The sequence below is a fragment of the Mytilus californianus genome, unplaced genomic scaffold (genome assembly GCF_021869535.1).
Source record: "Mytilus californianus isolate M0D057914Y unplaced genomic scaffold, xbMytCali1.0.p SCAF_11, whole genome shotgun sequence".
Classification (NCBI taxonomy): domain Eukaryota; kingdom Metazoa; phylum Mollusca; class Bivalvia; order Mytilida; family Mytilidae; genus Mytilus; species Mytilus californianus.
Genome location: NW_026262593.1, coordinates 6,854,815 through 6,880,754, shown reverse-complemented (window position 1 = coordinate 6,880,754; position 25,940 = coordinate 6,854,815). Strand labels below are relative to the sequence as shown.

Sequence of the window (25,940 nt, the reverse complement as noted above, 5' to 3'; positions counted from 1 at the left end):
TGAATTCATAAGAGAAATTTAACTTTATTGAGTTAAATTTTTGTAACATGAGAAACAAATTCACCTGAATTTTGCTATTATTCATTCCAATTTTCTTTTTGCAAAATTGAATCATTTCAAAACTGTTATTCTTTGTCTCTCAAGATTTACACATTTGGACATACAATCATTGTAAATGATAAATATTTATCTTTTTGTTAAGCATGAATTATCTCCCTTGATAGTGGGTTAGATGCAACTACAAAAACATGTTGGTTTTGAATTATATTTTCTATCACTGTTTATATTTATCTCTAGTAGAGTCATTAGGATGGAATTTTGTATACATGTGTATCTCTTATTTCAAATTCCTAGATGCCTATATTATATTGATAGACTAATTGATTTACTAGTAATATTTCTATAATTATTAAGTAGTAAATTTAATTACTTTCACACATCTTATGTCTTCTTTACTTTTATACTTTTAAAAAATGTGGGAGGTAACTCCAACTTATGAAATAGATTACTGTTACTGTAATAGATTCTTTACTTCCCATTATTGCAAAGAAAAAAAGGATAATATATATCATATATATATCATTAACTTCCAAACATGAGTTATCTCCCTTTTTTACTGTGCATAAAACTTTTCCTCAAACTTATAAGTCAAGAAAATTTGTGAGCATTGAATCGCACATAAGTTTAACATTAGGACATATATGAATAAAAACTAGTAAGAATACAGAAAAGAATTTTATATGTACTAAATTTTGTCAATAAATGTAAATTTGAATGTTTATCAATTTTTTAAGTATATTGAAAGTGCAGTATAAAATTTTTTGTATTGCTTTTTATAACATGACATCTATACAAGAAGCAAATTTTGTTTATAATCTTTGAAATTGAAAGATTGCATGATCAATTGTTGCACTGGGACACATTTTAAAATTACAAAACAATTTTACGTCCCTGTATTCTTAGATTAATGTTTTTATTCAGAAAAAATGAATGGTTACATCAAGGAATTGTATATTTAAATATACAATTCCTTGGTTACATTTACACTTTATTATTAAAAAAAACTTACATTCTTTAAGCTTTAATAAATGTGTGGTAAATGATTGCCAATTAGACAAGGCTTGCTCATTGAATTAAGGTTAAACATTTTACTTTTGTATAGATATATATATATATATTCTTTTACACAATGAAATCACAGTCATAATTGAAATTATATTTATTATATTTTATCTGGGACTATTATACTAAGTTAGTATAATAGTCCAAGATTTTATAAATATATATATTAAATAGTTGTAAGGGTTTAATTAACTAACAGCTCCATGTGGAGGTGCTCCTATGTAAAGGATGCTTATTAACAAAATAATTTGTTATATGTTCCAAGGATTTGTATAGTAGGAATGGGGGAACTAGCAGGTACCTATTTTTCACTTTTGACATGGAGAAATACTTTGAACATCAGATCAGGACAATATCCGTGAATCTCTCGTCCGGAGTCGGGTTTTTTAAAACGCTTGAAAGATACAGATTATGACGCGTCTTAAAGAGAAGAACGCCGTCAGCCGATTGTCAACAACAGTACTTGTTTCAGTTAATTTAACAAGACAAACAATACCAAGGAGCTATGAGTCAATGAATACTCGAGGATGTACTACAGGTAACTCAAACAAATGATTTAATAGTGCAGGAATAAACAGAAATCTGCAATGACTGAATGAGATTTTGAGAATGGTTTTCATCTTCGATTTTGGTATCGTTTTCGTTCGCTCCCAAATAATTTTTATACACGTTCGCCCCATAGGACCTAACGCATCTAATTTCAAATTCCAGTTGAATTGTAAGTTATTTTATTATTTGTAGGCCTATACAGTAACGTAGCTTGCATTCTGTTATTCACGAAGTCAAGGGGTCTTAAGCTATCGATTTTTTTTAACAATTTGAACAAACTAAAGTTAAACTACCAACTTATTAGTTCATTACCTGCTTATAATTTTTCAATGTTCATATGGATACTTAAATCTTTTAAGACGCATTCATGATTTAGTTTCTCATATCGAATTCTTTAAGTGTCGCAACTTCCCAGATAATGGCAGATTAAAAAATATTTATGAATAATGGAGATGGATATCTCAAATTCTGACTGAGTCTTATACAGTATAAATTTGTCACTTCTTTTTTTATTTGTGTATGATTCAAATCATACGTATTACTATCTTATCTATGATTAACTCAAAAGTTATATAGATAACAAACACTTGGCTGACTTACAGTTATCACATACATGACACAAGACAATCACTGACAAGTTTCCTGACTTGCTAGCACTAGCAGTAACTGAAAGCCAGATCAAATACAATGTACCTAATCTGTTGTACAAAATGTACACTCTAATACTGGTCACGTGGCTGTACCTCACTTTGACATTAGATTTAACGTCATATCAGAAGCAACACAATTGACTTGAATTGTGTCATTTTTTTTTATTCCAGCATATTTAGATTACAGAAAACTACAAATGGTATGAATCAATAATGACAACAAAACGATACAGTATAAAAAAGAAGATGTGGAATGATTGCCAATGAGAATGCTACAGGTCAATGAATACTCGAGGATGTACTACAGGTAACTCAAACAAATGATTTAATAGTGCAGGAATAAACAGAAATCTGCAATGACTGAATGAGAATGGTTTTCATCTTCGATTTTGGTATCGTTTTCGTTCGCTCCCAAATAATTTTTATACACGTTCGCCCCATCATGCCCATAGGACCTAACGCATCTAATTTCAAATTCCAGTTGAATTGTAAGTTATTTTATTATTTGTATACAGTAACGTAGCTTGCATTCTGTTATTCACGAAGTCAAGGGGTCTTAAGCTATCGATTTTTTTTAACAATTTGAACAAACTAAAGTTAAACTACCAACTTATTAGTTCATTACCTGCTTATAATTTTTCAATGTTCATATGGATACTTACATGTAAATCTTTTAAGACGCATTCATGATTTAGTTTCTCATATCGAATTCTTTAAGTGTCGCAACTTCCCAGATAATGGCAGATTAAAAAATATTTATGAATAATGGAGATGGATATCTCAAATTCTGACTGAGTCTTATACAGTATGAATTTGTCACTTCTTTTTTTATTTGTGTATGATTCAAATCATACGTATTACTATCTTATCTATGATTAACTCAAAAGTTATATAGATAACAAACACTTGGCTGACTTACAGTTATCACATACATGACACAAGACAATCACTGACAAGTTTCCTGACTTGCTAGCACTAGCAGTAACTGAAAGCCAGATCAAATACAATGTACCTAATCTGTTGTACAAAATGTACACTCTAATACTGGTCACGTGGCTGTACCTCACTTTGACATTAGATTTAACGTCATATCAGAAGCAACACAATTGACTTGAATTGTGTCATTTTTTTTTATTCCAGCATATTTAGATTACAGAAAACTACAAATGGTATGAATCAATAATGACAACAAAACGATACAGTATAAAAAAGAAGATGTGGAATGATTGCCAATGAGAATGCTACAGGTCACTGTACAGCATGGCCAACTATTATCCTCAGTGTAAGCCAGTACAAGTTATCGCGCATGATTTTAATTTCTTATCCGTCTGATCAGTCTTTTCTGTGTGTGATATTTTATCAAGACAACATGCTGAGTTTGTAAAGACAATGTTGACACTCGTTAATAATTTGACAACACTTAGTAAACAATATTATAACCATATGACATTGTAGCATGCTAGGTTCCGCATGAATACGAGTTGTATAAACTGACTTTATTTCCAAAAGATAAAATTCGATTTTACCGAATATCAAACATACAAAATAAAAAGTCGAAAAAGGACAAATACGAGATTATGATAACCAAACATATATACATGTATATATATCTATCATTAAATCGTTGGCTTGTTATAGTTTATAAAAGCACTTACATAAAATTAAAATTGTTCTTTAACAATTTCAAAAGCAAGAGGGTTGTAATTGTGAGGTTATATTATATTAGATATAATATTCTTGATTTCAGTAACATCATTTTTAGAGAAGTATGCAATGAGTTGACAATCAAAATATGGATAGATGTAATTCATGTAATAACAAAATACATAATCGAAAAATGATTCACTATAGTCATCAATAGAAATGTTCACACGATGTTGTTCGAATTTGATATATCTTAAACCTTTCTTTCGACGTAAATCCGAATATGAGACAACGTAGATTTTTATCTTGTTTTACATAAAGAAAGTCCCACAGAAAAAGTGTATACAATAATGTTCAGAGTATAATATAAAAAAAAAAGGGGGGGGGGGAGTACCCTGCCCAGATAATAATATAACTGATATGTAAAGGAAAGTTTTAACCACAGATTTGAACTTGACAATTTTATCTGAAATTCACACCAGGTGACCAAATACATGTTGCAATTTGTGAACTTCACACGGATATCTTTAGAAAACATGCTAATCGAAACAACAGGGGTCGCAGGCATCTGTTTTCAAGTATAATTCTGAATTTTAACGATTCCAATTATCTTATTCATTTGATAAATTAAAAATTTCAAATTCTGCAAATACATGTACAATATACATTTTTTTTTTTTATAAATTTTGTAAATGTAAGAAGATGTGGTATGAGTGCCAATGAGACAGCTCTCCGTAAACTTTACATTAACAGAAAAATAATTAAAATAAGTTTCCTTTTTAATAAATATTTTACATAAATGTTCAATTGCAAAATTAAAATTTTTTTCATGATAGAATCTTTTGAAAGGACGGAGACAAATTAAAAATAATATTTATTTTGTTCAATGCGATTTATTTTTCTAAAAGTTAAGTGTATAAAAGGAGAATGTGCATCAAACAAGCAATAGACTAGTAAATTCACATGTACATGTATGTATCTAAAATTTTGTTTCTTAAACTGTTAAAATATTTTAGTTCAATTTATTTCAATTTTAAGCGATTGCCGTTTTGTAATCTTTAAATTAGCATTACTATATACAAATATTTTCGTATATAGTCCACACTGGCACATATGCTGCCCTTGTCTTATTCTTTTAAGACTTTGGCAATTGGTTTATCTTGGAGAATTTTTTTTTTTTTCTCATTTGAAACTTTTGTGCATTGAAATTTACAATTTATAAAATAAACTTGAAAAGAAAGAGGCTATTAAACATTGTTAAACCGTCAAAGAAAAAAAAACACAAACAACTCATGTCTACTGAGAATAACAGAAGTTATCACATTGTCATGTGTTAATTATTTATCCATGAATACTATATTTACCTGGTTTGACTTAGATTATTTCTGGTCAACTTCAAAAAATGATCGCATCTCGATTTTTGAATAAAAAATGCCTTGATTCAAAAAAAATTGTAAAATATGAAATTTATATCGTTGGATAGATTTAAAACCAGAGAATAAATATACATGCGAATGAAGCTGTTTCTAATAAAGATTTTATGTCAATTCATTAAAGAAAACCCATGTGCACCAGTGATCTGGAAGGATTTTTTCTCTATGGGCCCAGGGCCCCCCAAAAATAAAATCAATGGGCCATTTTTAGAATAAATGGGCCATGTTGTCAAATGAGTGGGACATTCGTTTACAATAAAAAAAAAATAAAAAAAGTGTATATTTCACTGTACTTACAAGTATGATTCTAATTAATATCATGGATATTGTTCCTGTGGTTTTGTAATTTCAATTTCAATGAATATACAATAACTTCTTCCAAACCGGGCAATATTTACGATAACCTTTATTTACAATGTTAAAACTGGTACTGTTGGAATAGGATCCCAGTTATGGCAACCAGTCCGGTACCCACGAATGTAGTTCTTAAAAAAAATATATAACTTTTATTTAAAATGGTGTAGTTTTATTATTACACAAGTTCTGTAACTGAATGTAGATTTATTTGTATGGGTAGGCTTTCTAGCTTGAATTTCTGTAAAAATTTTGAATGATTTAAATGTAATCTGGCGTCGATACATAGAGTAAATTGCCTAAATTCTAGCCTTTATTCTTCCCCGGAAGTAGACCGACCTACCCTGTTGTCAATCAAAACAAAATTGTGCAACGGAATGCCGGTCATGAGGCACTGAGATTGCACTTAGAAACTTCGAAACAAATGCCTAACGTGAAACAAAAGTCCCAAGGTGGCTATCAAAATTATTTATTGGACAGCACCCCATTTATTTACTAAGATTTTCAATGCGTTTCAATGGGGGAAATAACTGGGTCCCCGTTCCTGTTCCCTTGTTCATGTTCATGTTTTTTTTTACATTAAATTTGGGTCTTCGTCGATACCATACTTATTCCAGACGTTCCGTATTAGAGGACATTTCTGGCATTTCCTCTGCACTTGTATTATTATTACTTCATCACGATGACAAGAATAACAGTAGAGAGCAACGTTAATTGATAAGACATAACAACAATTTGCTGAAGGCATGTTTACAAAATGTCAAAACGAGCCAAAGACCAAAAAAATTGTCAAGGACAGTTAAGCCCCTTTTATGGAGACAAATACTATACTATTCATAAAAAGGTTTTTGGGTTTTTCAATCGAAATAATAGCAAGCTTACTTAAAAGATTATAATTAGAGACGAATTCTCGCCTGTACTAGCCAATTTTCACAAATTTAAAGTTGTATATGAAAAATTATATCATGAATGATGGTTAATTACGTTTTTTGGGTAATCAGTCATACCGCATGTTGCTATTATTACCATAGGAAAACACCCGAGACGTCCTTCCCGATCACTGAGTGCACACATTTTTGGTTTCGTATTGTATGAAGTACAATGTAATAGGTCGTGCACCCGGTGTTCTTTAATTGAAAAAGGCCCTAACTTCTGCAATCCTTATCAAAATACAAATTAGATCTGTAGAAAGCTTATAAATTGAACTTTCAAAATTGATGCCAATGAAAAAGAAATTTAATGATATTTACAGACAGCTAATCAAAATTTAAGATTTCCTTTAACAATCTATAGTAAATTTATCGATATTGATTGTGGTCAAATTTGACGCATGCGCAAAGCGGGTGCTGATAATAGTTGCGTATGGCCTTCAACAATGAGCAAAGCCCATACCACAAACCCAGCTATAAAAGGCACCAAAATCACAAATGTAAAACATTCAAACAAGAAAACTAATGGCATAATTGATGTATAAAAAATGAACGCTAAAAACAAATATATATGTAACAAAGCAACAAAGGACAACCACTGAATTAATATTACAGGCTCCTGACTTGGGACCGGCACATATATACAGAATGTGGCGGGGTTAAACATGTTAGGGGAATCCAAACCCTCGCCCTTATATATAGAATAGATAGAATATTTTTATTCACCAAATTAGGGCCCCAGAAGGGCATATAGCAAACAAACAATATTATTATAAACAATAATATTTAGATATGTATACATTATGACAAGTTCACAGATCAAGTTCAATATATATTCTGTTCAGAAAAAATAACTTAAGTTGTTTTAATTTTGCAGAGCTACATTCACGCAAACAATCAGTTTTTCACTTTCATTTTTATACAACCGCAAAAAATTAAAAAATTTTGCGGTCGTATATTGGTATGAAGTTGGCGTCGTCGTCTTCGTCCGAAGACACATTGGTTTTCGCACAATAACTTTAGTTCAAGTGAATGGATCTCTATGAAATTTTACCATAAGGTTTGATACCACAAAAGGAAGGTTGGGATTGATTTTGGGGGTTATGGTACCAACAGTTAAGGAATTAGGGGCCAAAAATAAGCATTTTTGTAACTTCCAGACAATAACTTGTGTGTTAGTGTATGGATCTCTCTGACATTGTACCACAAGGTTCCATATCACAAAGGGAATGCTAGGATTGATTTTGGGGGTAATTGCCTCAAAATTTTAGGCGAGTCCCCTGGGGTCACCCCCACCCCCTTCTTTTTGAAAACTTGTAAAGGGTCAAGATCTCCACCCCGAAACCATATATATTCTTGTATGGGACAATAAAACAAATCAAATGAAATCCATGGGGGTATAAGGCGAGTCCCTTTGGGTCACCCCCACCCCCCTCCTGTTTAAGAACTTGTAAACGGTCGAGCTTTTCATTATTAATAAGATAATACCACATTGAGGTCCAAAGGGTCCTAAATTAAACTTTTGTTTAATTTCATCAAAAATTGAATTCTTTGGTTCTTTGATATGCTGATTCTAACAATGTTTGAGTGTTAAATCATATCTAATTTTAGAGAACTTATATTAATTAGTCATCACTGGTTGTTGTTATTATATTATTGATTATAATTTGAAAAAATGCATCATATCTTATTTTAGAGAACTATTTATCCAGTTTGAGTTATTTCCATTTGCACAGAAAATATTATGGATAAAATTAACCTGTGTTTCATTTCAACATAAATTAAATATATATATAGGGTTCTTTCAAATGCTGAATTTAAACTCTATTTAGATATTAGATTTTTAGGCCCAGTTTTCAAGTTGGTCCAAATCAGGGTCCAAAGGGTCCTAGATTAAACTTTTGTCTGATTTCATCAAAAATTTAATTCTTGGGGTTCTTTGATATGCTGATTCTAATATGTACTTAGATTTTGGATATTGGACCATAATAGGTATTTAAATGTCCAATTTCAAATATATCAGTTCTTTGACTACATTCATTTTGTGTCACAAACCTATGATGTGTCAAATATTCAATCACAATCCAAATTCAGAGCTGTTTTAAGTTTAAATGTAGTGTCCATACTTGCTCAACTGTTCAGGGTTTGACCTCTGCAGGAAAATCCGGTTTGCTGTCTCTCTGACAGCCTCTTGTTCAAATTAGTCTACATTAGGGTCCAAAGGGTCCAAAATGAAACTTAGTTTGATTTTAACAAAAATTGAATTCTTGGGGTTCTTTGATATGCTGAATCTAACTGTGTATGTATTTAGATTTTAGATATTGGACCATAATAGGTAAATTAAAAAAATTTAAGTTCTTTGACCACATTCATTCTGTGTCAGAAACCTATGCTGTGTCAAATATTTAATCCAAATTCAGAGCTGTATCAAGCTTGAATGTTGTGTCCATACTTGCCCCAACTGTTCAGGGTTCGACCTCTGCGGTCGTATCAAGCTGCGCCCAGCAGAGCATTTTATTGTTATATATGCTTGAAGATATTGATCTGATAATTTTCATGATTATTGTATACATGTAGTTTTACCATGACAAGTTGCGTATCAAGTTCAAATTTTGTTTCAGTTCAGATGATTTTTTTTTATCATGTTTATAGCAGAAACTGTTTAGGACAAATGTAGGAATTATGGTCCAAAACAAGCATTTTTCATGTTTCATGGCAATAAATTGTGTATAAGTGTAGGATAACTATAAAATTGTACTACTTAATAGGTCATTTGTAGGTTCCATACCTCAAAAGAAGGTTTGGATTAATTTTTGGGGTAACAGACTAAACCATGTAAACCATTTAATAATTTGGGGCCAAAAAAAAAGAAGGATTTTCTGGTTTCCAAACATTTAAGTCTTGAATAATATACATTGTACATCATTTGTATATGTTCATACACCTGAACTAATATATAGATAAAAGAAGATATGGTATAATTTCCCTTCACCCAAGATTAAATGACATACATGTAGAAGTTAACATAAACTACAGGTCACAGTTCATCCTTCAACAATGAGCAAATTCCATACAGTCTAAGGGGAAATTGTAAACAATCAATTTCAAATGGTTACAACTTGAAAACTAATTTAATAATGACAAGGGGTCTTCAGTTACTGTTGTAAGACTACAATGGGATGACCTACTTTTAGTTTAAACTACTGGACCAAATTTAATAAAATCATTAAAAGGGTATCTAATACTATATTATATATTAATTATGATTTTCAAAACAACAGTGGATACAGGTGAGTGACACAGGCTCTTGAGAGCCTCTAGTTGATATTTGATGGTACAATTCTAAGTTTAATATAAATACATATAGCAAGAAATACATGTATATTATAAGCTAATTGTTTGCAAAACTCTTTGAATAGTATTGCGTCCACAAATGTACTGTTTTCTCCCTTTCAGCAGTATTACAAGGTATGGGCAGAGGAGTTGACTATTGATAATGACTGATACTGGAATTAATGAAGTAACCTACATGTAGTGTCCAATCTCTATGTGGAGTTTGCCTATCAGACAGTCCATTTTTACATGTACCAAAAAATGTACGTTGACAGCCAATGCTAAGTATTAATCTTAAACATATATTCAATGATTGTATGTGCATCTCTGATACATATATTTCGCTGTTGTGTGGCTTTATTTCTGATCAGAGACTGATAAAAATCAGATTATCCTTTATTTTAAGTTCAAATATTATGTACTAGTAACTACATGTACTCAATGTCTCGCATTCATTTAACTAATAATGATGATGCAGCATCCAACAAAAAGTATATCTTTTTGACCTTCATTTTATGCCTCACTGATTGTGTATATGTATGAATTCTGTCAGATTGTGGTACTTAAAACAAGTTTTGAGTGTTTTGCACATATACTTTGTCATTGGACTTTAAATAAATTTGATTTCTGATAATGGCAGAGTGTTTTGAACATTGCTTCATAGTGATGATCAGATTACCTTTAATCAATATATATACAATGTACATGTATACTGCTACTGTAAAATAAAGTTTCCTAAATATTGCACTAATTTTAAAGTAACAAAATAGTACTGAATATTAAAAGTAGATTTCCAGTACTACATATGTTTGGTACAGAAATAGTACCTATGCAAAAGTAGCTGTGTATATAAATAGAATTTAATTGTTGCAGATTGATAATTTTTAGTAATTTGAAAATAAGGAGATGTGGTAGGATTGCCAATAAGAAAACTATCATGATCAGCCATGGTCAAAATGAAGGGGATGTAAGCAGTTTTAGGCCACTTTAAGACCTTCAACAATGAACATGATAAACAGAACAATACTGTTTACTCAGCTGTTAAAGATCCTGACAAAATGCGCAACAGTTCAATCTAGAAATTTAGTACTTTTCTTTTTACTAGTGATGTTCACTTATTGGTTAAAAGAAAAATTAATTGTTTTCTCTCGGTGAATATTTTTATGCCCCTGCCGTAGCGGTGGGGGCATTAAGTTTTACCCCTGTCCGTCTGTACGTACGTCCCAAAATTGGTTTCCGTTCTCTAACTTGAGTTTGCCTCAACCAAATGTTTTGAAACTTATACAATGCTTATTACCAGAAAACACAGATCAAGTTTGAATTAATTTTGGTGGCGTCACTTTAACCGTTCTAGAGTTATGCCCCTTTATAAATGGAAAAATTGCAAAATTTTTAGTTTCCGTTCTCTAACTTAAGTTTGCCTCAACCAAATGTTATGAAAATTATACACAATTCTTATTACCACAAAACACAGATCAAGTTTGAATTTTGGTGGCGTCACTTTAACCGTTCTAGAGTTATGCCCTTTAGAAATGGAAAAATTGCAAAAGTTTTAGTTTCCGTTCTCTAACTTAAGTTTGCCTCAACCAAATGTTATGAAACTTATACACAACCGTTCTAGAGTTATGCGTGTTTACAAATAGAAAAATTGCTGAATTTTTAGTTTCTGTTTTCTACTTAAGTTAGCCTCAACTGAATGTTATGAGACTTACATACAATGCTTATTACCACAAAACTCAGATCAAGTTCAAATTTGGGTAGCATCACTTTTACCGTTCTTCAGTTATGTCCCTTTAAAACTATATGATATGCAAGCAGGGGCATCATCTGTGTCCTCATGTGGACACTATCAACATTTATTTAAAACAATTGCCTGTGTGAATTTGACATATATCTAAATGAATTTTCAGTGGTATTGCCATTTTTTTATTTGGAAAACAGTTCATCAGCATGATCAGGTTCAGGTCTTATATTTATAATAATCACTGGAATTTAAATTTTCAGAATTAGCTCCCCAGATGTAAGTGGTAGTGAAGTTATACATGTTATATGTTTCGATGAAATGAATGCCTTGATTAGATATACATGTAGTGGAGACCCTATAGATACAGTACATGTAACTGGTATGTATTTGTTACAGTATTTTCTGTCAAAATTGTATAACAAAAATACCTAATCCTGTGCAAATTTAAAAAGGAGTCCACGCAAACTGACAAAATAAAAAAACACTATCAATCAACAGATCAAGGGAAAAGTTAATCTGCTATATATACATGTATGGAATAGGCATGTAGTTAGATTTGTTTACCCCTTTTCAGTCCATGTAAATTTATGAGAATAGAATTTTATATTCTGGATTTCCTTAGATTTCAATTCTTATTTCATATTAATTTCCCATGTGTATATATGTTATGCTTGTAGTTTGAGGAAAATTATCAAAATAGCTTGACCAAGATTAAACAATAACTGCGATCATGAATTAGGCCATTTTTGTCTTGTCTGCAACTGATTGTATGGTGTACATGTCTGTCTGGGCAGGGTTCATCTTACCATGACCTGATATTCATAGCTCATTAGTCAATAATAAGTTTCATATTTTGGTCTGTCCCCCCTTCCCTGTTCTGGGAAAAATTTGGTTGATTATATAGGGAATCACTGAAGCTTGACCAGAGCGGGCCCCTTCTTAGGCAGTCAGTGGGCCCCCACTTATGAAAATTTCTGGATTTGCCACTGTGTTTGTTGTATACTATACAAGCTATAATCAATTAACAGATCAGCTATATTTGGGGTAGGCAATGATTGTAAGGTGCACATGTCTGTCTGGCTTGATTTTTCTGACCTTGGCATTATTTGCTTGACATTATTTTTTTCATGGATCATTGGTTATGTTAAGTTTATATATCATACTTATAGTAAAATTATATCTTTAGCATGTTTAGAACAATCAACATAAAATATATCATGAATAGTAAAACATGCAAGACATTTCAGCGTGTTTACTCGTCTCTTGTGATATCTATTTTATATAAATTTATACTGAGTGCCAATAAAAACACAATTCTGGTCCCCTTACACATGCTACAGCACATGTAGTTATGCCCAGCAACAGTCGAGGGGGAATAATATCAATTTACCCCTGTCCGTCCGGATGAGGATACTTTGTTTGTCTGGCTATCTCCTACAGTTTTGGAGGTACAACTTGTTAACATGGCAAAGTTCAACCATAATGAACCGCCACACCTCCGTTGCAGAGGTAATTAAAAAATGTACAGTCTGCTAGATTATCAATTTTCAGAGCATTTGGAGTTTTGATTTATACCCCTATGGAAGCTAATCACAAATTTCTTAACTGGAAAAGTATCAGGTAACCAGATGTTTCCAGAATGCATAGAGCCATAAACATACTGTGTTAGTATTGTAATTTAAATGGGGCTAAGACATGTAGGAAGGGGGCTTGAAAATGATGAGTTGTGTTTCTATAGGCACTAAGTATACTCAGGCCTCGACAATAACGCTTGTCCGATTGTCCGGTACCAGAGGAAAAAAAGGTCGGACAAGTAAAAGCTATATCAAGCTTGTCCGACGGGACAAGTAAAATTATTCTGCAGAAAATAAATTTAATCCAACTTTGATGAACAAAGTAATTATAAACAAAAAACAAGAAAAGAAGATAAAAACAAGTATTAATTTGACATGTTTACTTGCAATCTATACTTTAAAACTGATCTTTTGTCAGGTACTTTTTAAGAGGTTAAAGGCATACTTTTCTCGGAAACCAGTCTTACTGATCCGAATCAGCGATGTGCTTTGTAGATAAGGTAACTTTTCAAGACAGTTGGTCACCAGCTGGAAATGATTCGGCTCCAAATTTAATAGACAGTTTGGCACCGTAGGAGACATATTTAATAGACATGATTAATAGACAGTTTGGCAATGCAGAAGACATTTCGGGACCAAGACAAATCAGTACCTCGTTTTCCGACCTTATTCTGTTGCTTTATAATAAATATCATACCAGTAATTTTTTTATCAAATAATATTTTTTAAATAAAAATGAAGAAATTATGTACCATAAAATTCACAAAATCATATTTGATCATATGTAGAAAAAAAACAATACTTGCAATACGGTGACATATAGTTGTTAATTTCTGTGTCATTTGGTCTCTTGCAGAGAGTTGTCTCATTGGCAATCATACCTCATCTTCTTTTTTTTATTGATTGCATTTGAAAAACTTTTTTCAACTTAAAAACCAAGATACAAATCCAATGAGTGTACATTGACAGGCCTATCAGATGGTGTCTCATGTGCAGAGTCTGATGAGACTTTGGCATTGAAGAAAGCTAGAACCTAAGTCCTGTGACATGACTAGATTCAGTTGTTCTCAACTCATATTTTTGAAAAGTATTTCAAAAGATATAAATCAAATTCTGTTCTATTATTTTAATTCATTTTGTTCCTTGAATCAACTTAAAATGCAAAAAAGGTTATTATAAAGATTTTTTTTGGACAAGTTACAATTTCATTTGGACAAGTAAGTTTTGGTATGTACTTGTCCTACTGGACAAGTTGAAAAAAAAGTTATTGTAGAGGCCTGATACTTATATATATAGGTAATGTGTAGTACACATACATGAATATGGTTTGTTTTCATAAGTAATTTATTATAAAATTTGACATGGTATGATTGCCAATGAGACAACTATCCACCAGAGTCCAAATGACTGAATATTGACAACTATAAATGATCATATGTACAGCTTTCAACAATGAGCAAAACTGATACAGCATAGCGAGCTACAAAATGTCCTGAAACAGGGTTGGCAAAAACCTGGGTTTTATGAGTATTGCCCAGCCCAGTGGGAATTACTGGCTTTTACTGGGTAAATCACCATCAAATCACCAATTGATCATGTCTGAGCTTAAAATACAAAACAGTTATCTCCTAATTATAAGTTTGGTAAATCATTGGAGATTAAATTGGTGTTATCTTTTTTGCTTGACTACAGAAACAAACATGCTGATTTGATTATATTACAGGAACTGTAGGAAGTATTCAAAGAGTCTGATTGCTAAGTATGCATTACAGGATTTTATCATTGGAGCAACATCTTAAGAGGTGAAGTGTAAATGTATGAAGGAATCCTTGGGTACAAATAGCAATTATATGCAGAAGAGGACTCTTAAACATTATTAACAGACATGTAGTCATAGTAGTGGTGTTTTCAAGAAACGTAAACCAACTGGAATTAACAATTGTGTATATTTTTTCAACCACAAGTACTTTCAGAATATAATACAATTCAAATTCAAATTATTGTGTCAACATACAAGTTACAGTAAAAAAATGAAAATGCATGTTTTAAAATGAATTTTATATAAAAAAATGAAATAACAAGAATTTTTAGCTTATTGTGCAGCCAAACTTTGAGATCTTTTAATGGTATATGCCTGTTGTTTGTCAACATTTTGCCTTAACCTTAAGATCAGTGTTAAAATGAGAAAAAAACTATTTTTGCATATATATGAAATAAGAAGTAAATGGTTGTAAATTACAGAGAGCCTTTCAATATGGTACATTTGTATATCAGCTATATTTCACAGAACTTTCTATTTTAGTTTATTAGTACAATGAGACATGAGGTATACATCAATCAGCCAGCAATATAACAACAAAAACACCTGAAAGGCATTAAGGTGCTAACATGCAGTCCTCAACAAAAGACAGGTGTCTAAAAGATATGCCATGATCTATTTAATTGACCAGAGGCTATACAAAAAATTACAATATGAATCAAGAATAGCCATCAACACCAAATTCTCTGAATATTTTTTTTTTATTAAGACGAGATTTTTGACAACCACTGAAAAGATTTCTGGCTTTAAGCAGGTACATGAATATGTGGAGTGGTGAACTAGTTTTTTTTCTTCAAAACCTTCTTAAAGAGAATTGGCATCTTTTGCAAGTAGGTCTTTTCCATAATGTGATTGGTTTGTGTCAAAACTGATGACCACACAATATGACTTATACAAACTTAATAAAAATCAACTCAAATGAAATATACATCAGTGCAATCAACTTCTATAAATGACCACAGTCCATAAATCATTTACAAAAAAGGATTGAGACTCAACACAACCAAAAAAGTTCTAGGAGTGAACTATTAGGTGCCCTGGATATAATTTATATCCTGTGATGCATTTGCTTGCCTTCTTTGTTTAAGACCAAAAAATTTTGGAAACCAAAGAAAGTAAAACAGAATGGAAGTATGAACACATGGTCCAGACCAAGAAGAATATTTTTCATGTTTATATATATATCAAAACAGAATTTGTATTAGATTAGAATTGACTTACATAAATAAGCTCAAATCCTGTGAAATTAGTGTGATTGAGGCTGAATTCACTTTAATTTCATTAAAAAAAAGAAGCTCGATTCATGTTAATTTCACATGAAAAGTTCACGTGAATTTCACGTGAAGGCTCAATTCACGTGAATTTCACATGAAAAATTTCACGTGAATTTCACGTGAATCAGTATTTCACGTGAAAATCACGTGAGTTTACCGTGAAATTCACGTGAAATATTTCACGTGAATTACGCGTATAAGCTCGATTAACGTGAAATTAACGTGAATTTGTTCACGTGAAATTCACGTTAATTTCACATTAAATTCACGTGAACAAAATTTGCCTGTGTAGAATGTACTTTATATAGATATAAGACGATGAGGTATGAGTGCCAATGAGACAACTCTCCATCCAAGTCCTTTTACCTTTTGTTTACAAACTTCCGTGGCGTCATTTTGAGAGAAGATAACTCGTGTAAAAAATCCATAAGCTCAATAGGTTATTTACCAGTCAATAACAGAATAATTCATCGCAAATTTAAATGAATGCTAACCAAATGATATACTTATTGATACTGTATGAGTTTTTTCAACAACCATATTTGTTCTCCATCTGATTATGATGGGTTTTTTTACGTCATTGGAAAAAAAGTCTCATAAATTAGGTGTTATGTATTTTGTCCTCGTCCAGTCATATTGGGTCTTGATCAGCTGTATTCATATGAAAACACATATTTAATAACACTATATAATTGTTCAGACAACAATATTTATCTCTCAAATAGTATCCTACATTGATATAATAATTAAAACAATTGAATAAAGATTTTTGTGATTGCATTGGTTCGATATGACTAAGCTGGCTTTAACGTAAACAAAAATTCTTGACTTACTTTAGAACAAATATCAACAGACACAACCGCAAGGGTTTGGCGCCATCAGATATGTTTAACACCGTAACATTCGGTATGCCTGTTTCATTTAGAGACTTGTAAATCAGTAGTTGTCATTTGTTGCTGTATATCATATTTGTTTTCAGTTTAATTTATTGGTCTGTACATAAAACATTGTCAATCAGGCCGTTAGTTTTCTCGTTTGAATTGTTTCATATTTGTGATCTTGGGTCATTTTATAGCTTTCTCTAGGGTTTTGGTCATTGTAGAAGGTCTTACTGTGACATATATTTGTTTAAGTGTACGTCATTGAATCTCCTGTTGATAGTTGTTTCATTGGCAATCATATCACATTTTTATTTTCATAAATCAATTTTTAAAAGTCGATATGTGTTTTTTGTCGATTTGATGATTCAAGTTTTTGTTCTTTCATTTGGAATGTTTTACATTTAACATATTGGGGCCTTTTATAACTTGATATGTGGAATAAATTTCGCTTATTGTTAAAGGCGGAACAGTTATCTGAAGTTGTAAACGTTAACCTTTTTTTGTTTCTGGTGGAGGGTTGGCAATCATATTACATCTTTTTCATTTTTTTTAAAAACGTGTCAATTAGGGAAGAAACAATCAAAGATGCTCCGAAAAGTTGTGTGTTCCTGCTTTTCGTATGGCAGGACATTGTACAGTGACAGCGGGCAAATAATTCATAAGTCAATACAATATTCATAAAATGTTAACCTTATTCATAAGTATACAGTCATAAATGAAGATTTATTGTCCTTATATTCAACAACAATAATTTAACACATGATCTTTTTCTTTTATAGTTGATATGAAACTTGTTGTAAACTGGAATGAAATGAATATAAATGTTTAACGAATTTCACGAACAACTTTCTTGAAAAATATCAGATTGATATATTATTATATCAATTTTTATGGTAATGATTAGCAAAGCTTCTCTCGTTGATTGTCGATCGTTTATCATCTTCCAGTGGCAGAGTGAGAGAGAAAGAGAGAGATGAGAAGGCATGAATAGAACACTTACTGGGTTGTAGACGCGTTTTTGAACTGCACATGCGATGGTATCTTTTGCGAATCAATATCCATAAAACGACAATTAATAAGGTCACCAAAGCTACGCTGAGGACAACAATTCTGTAATGATATAATAGAAATATATCAAACAATTTTAGTGCAAACATTAAAAACGTAATCAAACTGATTGAATTTTTTTATTATTTAACTACATTGTTTTTCATAAATTTTGTAGTTTGAAGGAATCGTATTGATTGTCCCTTTGGTTATGCAATTGTATAAACATGTCTTTGTCATTCATAATATTGTGATGTAAACATTCGTTAATGTAAGAAAATTCGTAAACACACATCAAAAGTAGTATATTATGTACAGATCACAATTCTTGTGTCTTTGTCCAATCGTTTAGAGCATTAAGCTGACTTTGTTATCCATCAACGGTGTCCGAAATAAGAAGCAGATCTTCAGCGTATAGCAAACAGCTAATCATATCGTCACCGACTAATATAATGCGCCACAACCGAGTCCGTTAATGAGTGGTACCAATTCATCCATAAACAACGCAAAAAGAGCGGGCGCGATGATGTCACCTTGACGGACACCTGAATCAACTGAAAACCATTCAGTAAACATCGTAGGCGATAATCGTACTGCACTTTGTAGCTTTGAGTAGAGACACCTAATTACTTTGTACATATTTCCATACACACCCACGGCTAAAAGTTTATTCCAGAGTATTGTATGATTCACTGAATCGAATGCCTTGCTGAAGTCAACGAAGCACAAAAAAAGTGTCCATGGTATGCAGTTGTCTGTTTCGCAATATTGTACACAGTGAAAAGATATGGTCGAACCATGATCTAAGCCTCCTAAATCCGTTTTGTTCCTCGCTTAGAAAGTTATTGTTTTCGAGATGATTGATGAGCATTCCGTTCAATGTCTGACTAAATGTTTTTGCGACAGTTGACATCAGACCTATACTTCAGTAATCTATTGGATTTCGGAAATCTTTGCCTTTTTTTAACAGAGGACATATAATGCTTCGTAACCAAGGATCTGGAACAATTCCATAGCTAAAACATACATTGAACAGTTCGTGAAGGATTTTTGTCAGTATATCGCTTTTCAATATTTCATTAGGTAAATTGTCTATTCCTACTGCTTTGACATTTGTTTAACTCATCAGCGCACGGTTTGTTTCATCAAGAGAAATAGGTTCGTTCAATTCAGATGTGCTCGTGTTGTCAATATATGTCTGATCATTTAAAGTGAGGTTTTCATATTCACGCTCTAGTTGTGAATTAAGGTTTTGAAGTTGCTCAATAAATTCAGAATCAACTTTTGGTATATGGCTTTAAATTCTGTTCATACATTGACTGTTACTTTTCCAATGGAATAAAATGGGGATAAGAAAAAACAATTTCAAGCCAGATAAGTTAAGCACCCATGATTATAGGGAAATGTAAATGGATTGTTTTTTTTTTTTTTCGAATGTCAATATAACTACTTAGTAATTGTAATTTAATTAAACTATACCAAATACAATATTACACTACAAACAAACGGCAACAAAGCTTATTCAATGCACAATTGACCAATAAGCATAAAAAGACAACTCATTAATTGACGAAAGAATTCGGCGTTTAATTATGACGTCATCGTAAAACTACAGGTACCATTTACTGCTATTTTATTTGTTTTGTTGTAACAGACACAAACTGAATTCTATAATGTAAAAAGAGTTGGTAAATGTTTGCACTTCAGTGTTTCTGTTGTTCCGTTGTTTTCCTCTTATAGTTGACGTGTTTCCATCGGGTTTAGTTTGTAACACGGATTTGTTTTCTCTCAATCAATTTATGACTTTCGAACAGCGATATACTACTGTTGCCTTCATTTTACTTTTAGGAACAATCTCGAGGAGTTGGTAAGTGTTTACATGCTTTCAAAATTAAGCTTTCATGTTGGAGATTAAAGGGTGCACATGATGTAGAAAACAAAACCGCAAATAAAACAGGCGTAAAGAAAACATTAAAGGTCAAATCTTCATTATGGTCACCAGGTCCGAAGTAAAAATTTGATAAACATTAAATACATTGAACTCGTAAACGCACGAAAAATTTAAACTACCGGAAAAGTCGTTCTCGTTTAACCGATGACATTAAAAGCCATTTTAATGAGAGTACAGTAACAATTGAAACTTTATAAACAGCAAACTGTCCTTGCTAATTACTTTGTACGAATCAATTCCCAATCATGTTTAAACGAAATTCTAGGTTTTTTTTTTTGCATATTTTAACCTTTATAATATTTTGATTGTTACATTTGAAGAATTGAACTTAAGTTTTAAAATATAACATTTAGAATAAAGACAATGGAATTTTCGGTGTGCAATTTACCAAAATTGAAAATACACAGTACAAGTGACAGGAGGGGGTTTGGTTGGAGGGGTTGGGTTATACGATTTAGTTCTTGGGAATATGTGTTTGTTCATTTTAAAGAAACTATTACTTTTCAAGAACATACAAGAGCAAAAATTTGTTTTTGAAACTCATTGTTGAATTTAGTGTATCCCTTTATAGTCAATGAAAACATTTTTTTCAAACTTCCTTTCCGTAGAATATGTTTTTCTATAAACTTTATAAAAAAAACCATGATTCCTCTTCCACAGACAAAAAAAAAGAATAGTTGGTGCCTAACTGCTACATTCTATGAAATGTTCATTTTTTATGCCGATAGTTTACTCGTGTTAATAATTTGTGAGTACAGGTAATTAAAACTGGTATATAGTTGAAAACAAATTTAATGTGGGATGATCAATTTCTTGAGACAAACATTTGTGGGGATGATCAATTTCTTTGGACAAACATTTGTGTTTCGACGAAAATACCAAATTTCAACAGGAGAAATATCTTAATTATTTTATTTTTGTGCAAAAGGGGGGGGGGGGAATCAATATTGAATTTATTTTACTCTTACGTTGAAATGAAAACATTCTTCTGAAACAAATATATTTCTTTCTCAAGAAAATTAAAATCAAACAAGTCTAAAACAACATGTCTCCTGAATTTTCGTGAAGTATTTTTTGTTAAATATACATTTCAATTCGGATGAAATCTTATGAAGTTATTATGACATGACGAACAAAATATTTGATATAATTTTTCATGATTATAACCCACTTCACGGATATTTTTCGTACTATGAAAAACTATCTAGACCTTAACCAGAAATAACATATGACATGCATTTATCTTACCTGCTGTAAATATAGTAAAAGAAACAACGATTTTCACATAATTGTATAACTTTTAAGCTAACAAAAACTATTTACTAATACTAATCTGCCACAATTTCACAATATTGACCTAATCTAGATATAAGTGGTGAAAATTACAAAGTTAACATTTGCAGCAACAAGTCCAAATTTCAAACAAATTTTACTAGGTGTTGGATAAAATATCTAGACAAAAACAAAACCCATCAAAGATACCAGGCTCATTATTGTGTATACCAGCCCCCCGTTTTATCTACAATGAATCATCAGTGAAAGAGAGGCGAAAGATACCAGGTGGATATTCAAACTCAAACGTTGAAAATAAACTGACAACACCATGGCTTAAAAAGAAAGAGACAAACAGACAAACAATAGTACACAAAGTACAACATAGAAAACTAAAAACTAAGCAACACGAACTCCACCAAAAACTGGGGTTGATCTCAGATGCTCCGGAAGGACAAGCAGATCATGTTCCACATGTGACACCCGTCGTGTTGATCATACTAGTACAAATCCGGTAATAAGTATAATTCGGTAAGTTAAATTCTTGAAAAGGGGAATGATTGTAGTACGACATCAGGAACATATCCGCTATCATTTGTGAAATGGATATTTCATAACGGTCAACCAACTCTTGATGACGTCCGTAAAATTTACGAAGGGATGGTTTCAACTTTAGGAACTCTTGGTTTAATAGCTTCCTTGTGAGCAGTAACCCTCTATCAACGATATCATGATAGGAAATACAAGCCCGGGAATATCTTTATAGAGGAAAATAAAGTCAAAGGATACTGCTAATTTCTTTTCTTTCTTCCTAAGTGACGCTCGAATAAAAAAAGTTAAAAGACCAGTTAGAAAGTGATGAGCATTGGGAACATAATTGTTAGGTACAAAATGACACACAGTTTACTTACATTATAGTCATTTTTGCATTGGTCAATTCTTCAATTTTCACTGGTCGATAGAAATCTGAAATTAAGAGAATATGACCATGATGAACAGACATAAAACGTAAAAAAGACATGGACAGCAGGATTGGTGTTTAACGTCCAGTGACAAATATTAACTCTGCTATGTACTAGACTTTGGCGTGACCAGAGTGTTGATCTTGCTTACGAACACTTACACTCAAATCGAGCTCGTTACGATATGACTGCATAGTCATCATTTTAACCTTACATAATAAACTACAGAAAATTTTGTCTGGTTTAGAGATCGCATATGAAGTGAATAAAACAAAACAAACACTTGATGGAAAAAAGTGTTTATCAAAATAAGTCCTAATTTTAATTTTCCCAACAAGATATCCTAAATTAAGTGTTTATCGGTCTATAGTGGTTTAAGTTAAATAAGTTGTTACTTTCAATATTCTTCCCTTAGTTTAATTATTTTGTATATACATTGTATCATAGGTCAAATTTATTTGTTCAGTGTAATTTGTCCTTTGATTGAGTTAAGCTATTTCAGTTGATATTTTATAGTGTGTCTTTCTATGATGTGATGTTACACTATTGTTTCAGAAAAAGGGTGAAGGTTTGGTACCATTAAAACGTTTAAGCCCGCTGCATTTGTTTGCACCTGTCCTAAGTCAGGAATCTGATGTTCGTTAGTTGTCGTTTGTTGATGTAGTTCATAAGTGTTTCTCGTTTCTCGTTTTTTATATAGATTAGACCGTTGGTTTTCCCTTTTGAATGGTTTTACACTAGTAATTTTTGGGGCCCTTTATACCTTGCTGTTCGTTGTGAGCTAAGGCTCCATGTTGAAAACCGTACTTTGACCTATAATGGTTTACTTTTATAAATGTTGAAATGGATGGAGAGTTGTCTAATTGACACTCATACCACATCTTCTTATATCTATTAAAGTTTAAAGTAGAATATCAAATAATGAAGATTAATTAATGCAAAGAACATTTACCTTAAATGGTTTCCCATTAATAATAATTATTGTTGATAGAACATTCCACCTCCAGACATTTTGGCAGGCTACGACATGAAGTATAATAGACCTTTCAAGAAAATTCTTGGTTTTGTTTGCGCTGATGAAAGTAATATATAATTTTTTTTGCTCATATTAACATAATTTTGTAAACGATTTTAGTAGATCCATCCGGGTTGTTATTTGATTTACCTGAATGCGTACTACTTTTGATGAATTCCAATATCAGTGTAATGTCATCTGAATAAATAAATTTGAGGGTTATGTGCCGACGTTGGTTCAATTTGATCATGTATACGCAAACCTGAAAGTAAACAGAGACTGGCAAATATATTAACACGCCTGGGACGAGATGCTCTTACTGGATTATTATATCACATATTGATAGCATCACTCGTCATTCCTATGGCGTATCAATTTAATTTGTACTCGAAACCAACACATTTATATCGTAAATGAGAACAACTTACCTACAGGCATTTGTGATGTAGTGGGCAGAGACGTACTAGGTGTTTCAGACAGTGTATTGGTTGTTTTTGACGGCGTCTTTACTTCATTTGCGTCATCGAATTCCCTGAATCGAAATAATATATTGCATATTATTAGGAATCGTAGTTGTTGGACGGTAGACGTCAATAAAATATCATTCCAAAGCAAAAGAATGAGAAAGACAATGATTTCGAACACATATGTTCATGTACAAAACTTTATGACATGGACTTACATTATCCGACGACCGAGAATGCAAAAAAACATTTCTCCCTGGTGACAATTTTGCCCCTAGATTTGAATTTAGACTGTGTCACTATGGTCGCATAGATCAATATTTCTGAAAAAAGTGCTTATCCAGAAGACCTTCTGCTGTTGTCTGTTCTATGGTCGGGTTGTTGTCTCTTTGACACATTCCCCATTTCCATTCTCAATTTTATTGTCAGTACTGGACACAGGACAAACCATCAAACCCGACTTATTCTTAATTATATACTTACTTACAAAAACATCAACACAAGGTTCAGACAGCCTTATTTTATACAGGCACAGAATTTGATTCGATTAACCAGATTTGCGCACACAAAAACTCCTAATTTGTCAATTCTGACAATTTGCGGTAAAATCAAAACACACTATACAAAGTTTGCACGGTACACATAGAAACAGGATGTTCACTAACTTGAACAAGGCAATTAAAATCAGAACATAACAGGTTCTGTTTTTTTAAGATAATTTCTGATAATGGTTAAACACAAGCAAAACATATGAAGTCACTTGTTCCTTCTGTTATATTATCATATTATGTTTTGCTTACAATTATTCTTTTTATCATATGTGATAAGCTTGCTCTGTATGTATGAAATTGGTAGTATTTCAAGTGTTTGCGTATGGCATTTTTCATCGTTGAATGTCAATATGTCAATGTCATGGTAAGCAATCAACGTTAAAAATGGAAGGATATCAAACAAAATATATATCCAGACAAAAGTTATAGAAAAGAACACTTTGGTCAAAAGAAATATCCCAACAAGAAAAACAAGGGTTGTCTTATAACAAGAACCTCATCAAAAACATTGGATGAAACTAGATGCAATAAAAGTTTGAGTAGTCGTTCTTTATCACTGGAATTCGTCGTGGTTCTTATAGCAAGTATATTGACGCTTCAATGATGCTTCAACGAAATCGAAAGTTAACAATGATAAATTTAAAATCGCCTTTTTGTGTCATAAAGTTTAGTAATCAATTTACCTGTGGTTACAAGGAGTAATTGTAGTACTGTAATAGAAATATAAAAACAACGTATCGTTTTAAACAGCTATGTGTTCATTCATGAATTTTAAACAATTTGTATCTGGCTTGATGTTTATCAATTGAGGTTATAACATCCGATAATACCTACAATGATAGAAGGCTTGGTGTTGGTGCCCCCTTGTTGTCATCTGCCTTTCTCTTGTCTTATGTCATTCATCCGAGAAATTTGTGGAATCATAGTGTGACATAACATGGACATTGTCGTATCCGACTACCATAGTAAACATTTGTTTTCCTTTCTCCTTCTTAAACCCTGAATAGAAATAAGGTTAATGTTCTTGGACCATGCATGCATCACTTGTAGTTCGAATTCAAACTCAGTCAGAATGTGCGCCGCACTTAAGTTGCAGTGTGGTCGCTTATGCACTAATGTCCTATCTTAGGGTAAGGTTTGAACAATCGAAATCATTTTCTTTATATTTCATACACTTTTCTATCTTATGGCATATTATAGCTTGTTTGTACAGAATGGATTTCAATAATTCTTGAAGGCGTTACGCTGACCTGTATTTTTTATACCTCTCGTCTTTCTGTTTTTGATGTTCTATTGTCTCATCGGCAATCGCTTTTCTCACTTATCACACAGAAACACACATAATTATGTCCCGAGCCCAGAAGCCAGCACT

At 32.0% G+C, this 25,940-nt stretch overlaps 2 long non-coding RNA genes across 5 annotated transcripts; one reads left to right on the top strand and one right to left on the bottom strand.

The window, feature by feature from the left end:
- Positions 1-1,277: 1,277 nt before the first annotated feature.
- Positions 1,278-15,136, top strand: LOC127719458 (uncharacterized). Of its 4 annotated transcripts, none has more exons than XR_007990317.1 (4): positions 1,278-1,660; positions 10,138-10,277; positions 12,019-12,137; positions 15,056-15,136. It is a non-coding gene; the product is annotated as an uncharacterized LOC127719458 (long non-coding RNA). The 4 variants fall into 4 exon arrangements; XR_007990318.1 differs by lacking the exon at positions 1,278-1,660 and adding an exon at positions 1,749-1,840; XR_007990319.1 differs by lacking the exon at positions 1,278-1,660 and adding an exon at positions 2,600-2,628.
- A 3,061-nt stretch (positions 15,137-18,197) lies between these two features.
- On the bottom strand, positions 18,198-24,224 carry LOC127720943 (uncharacterized). Its single transcript, XR_007990996.1, has 3 exons — positions 23,982-24,224; positions 22,488-22,542; positions 18,198-18,416 (listed from the first exon to the last, which is right to left on the bottom strand). It is a non-coding gene; the product is annotated as an uncharacterized LOC127720943 (long non-coding RNA).
- Positions 24,225-25,940: the final 1,716 nt, after the last annotated feature.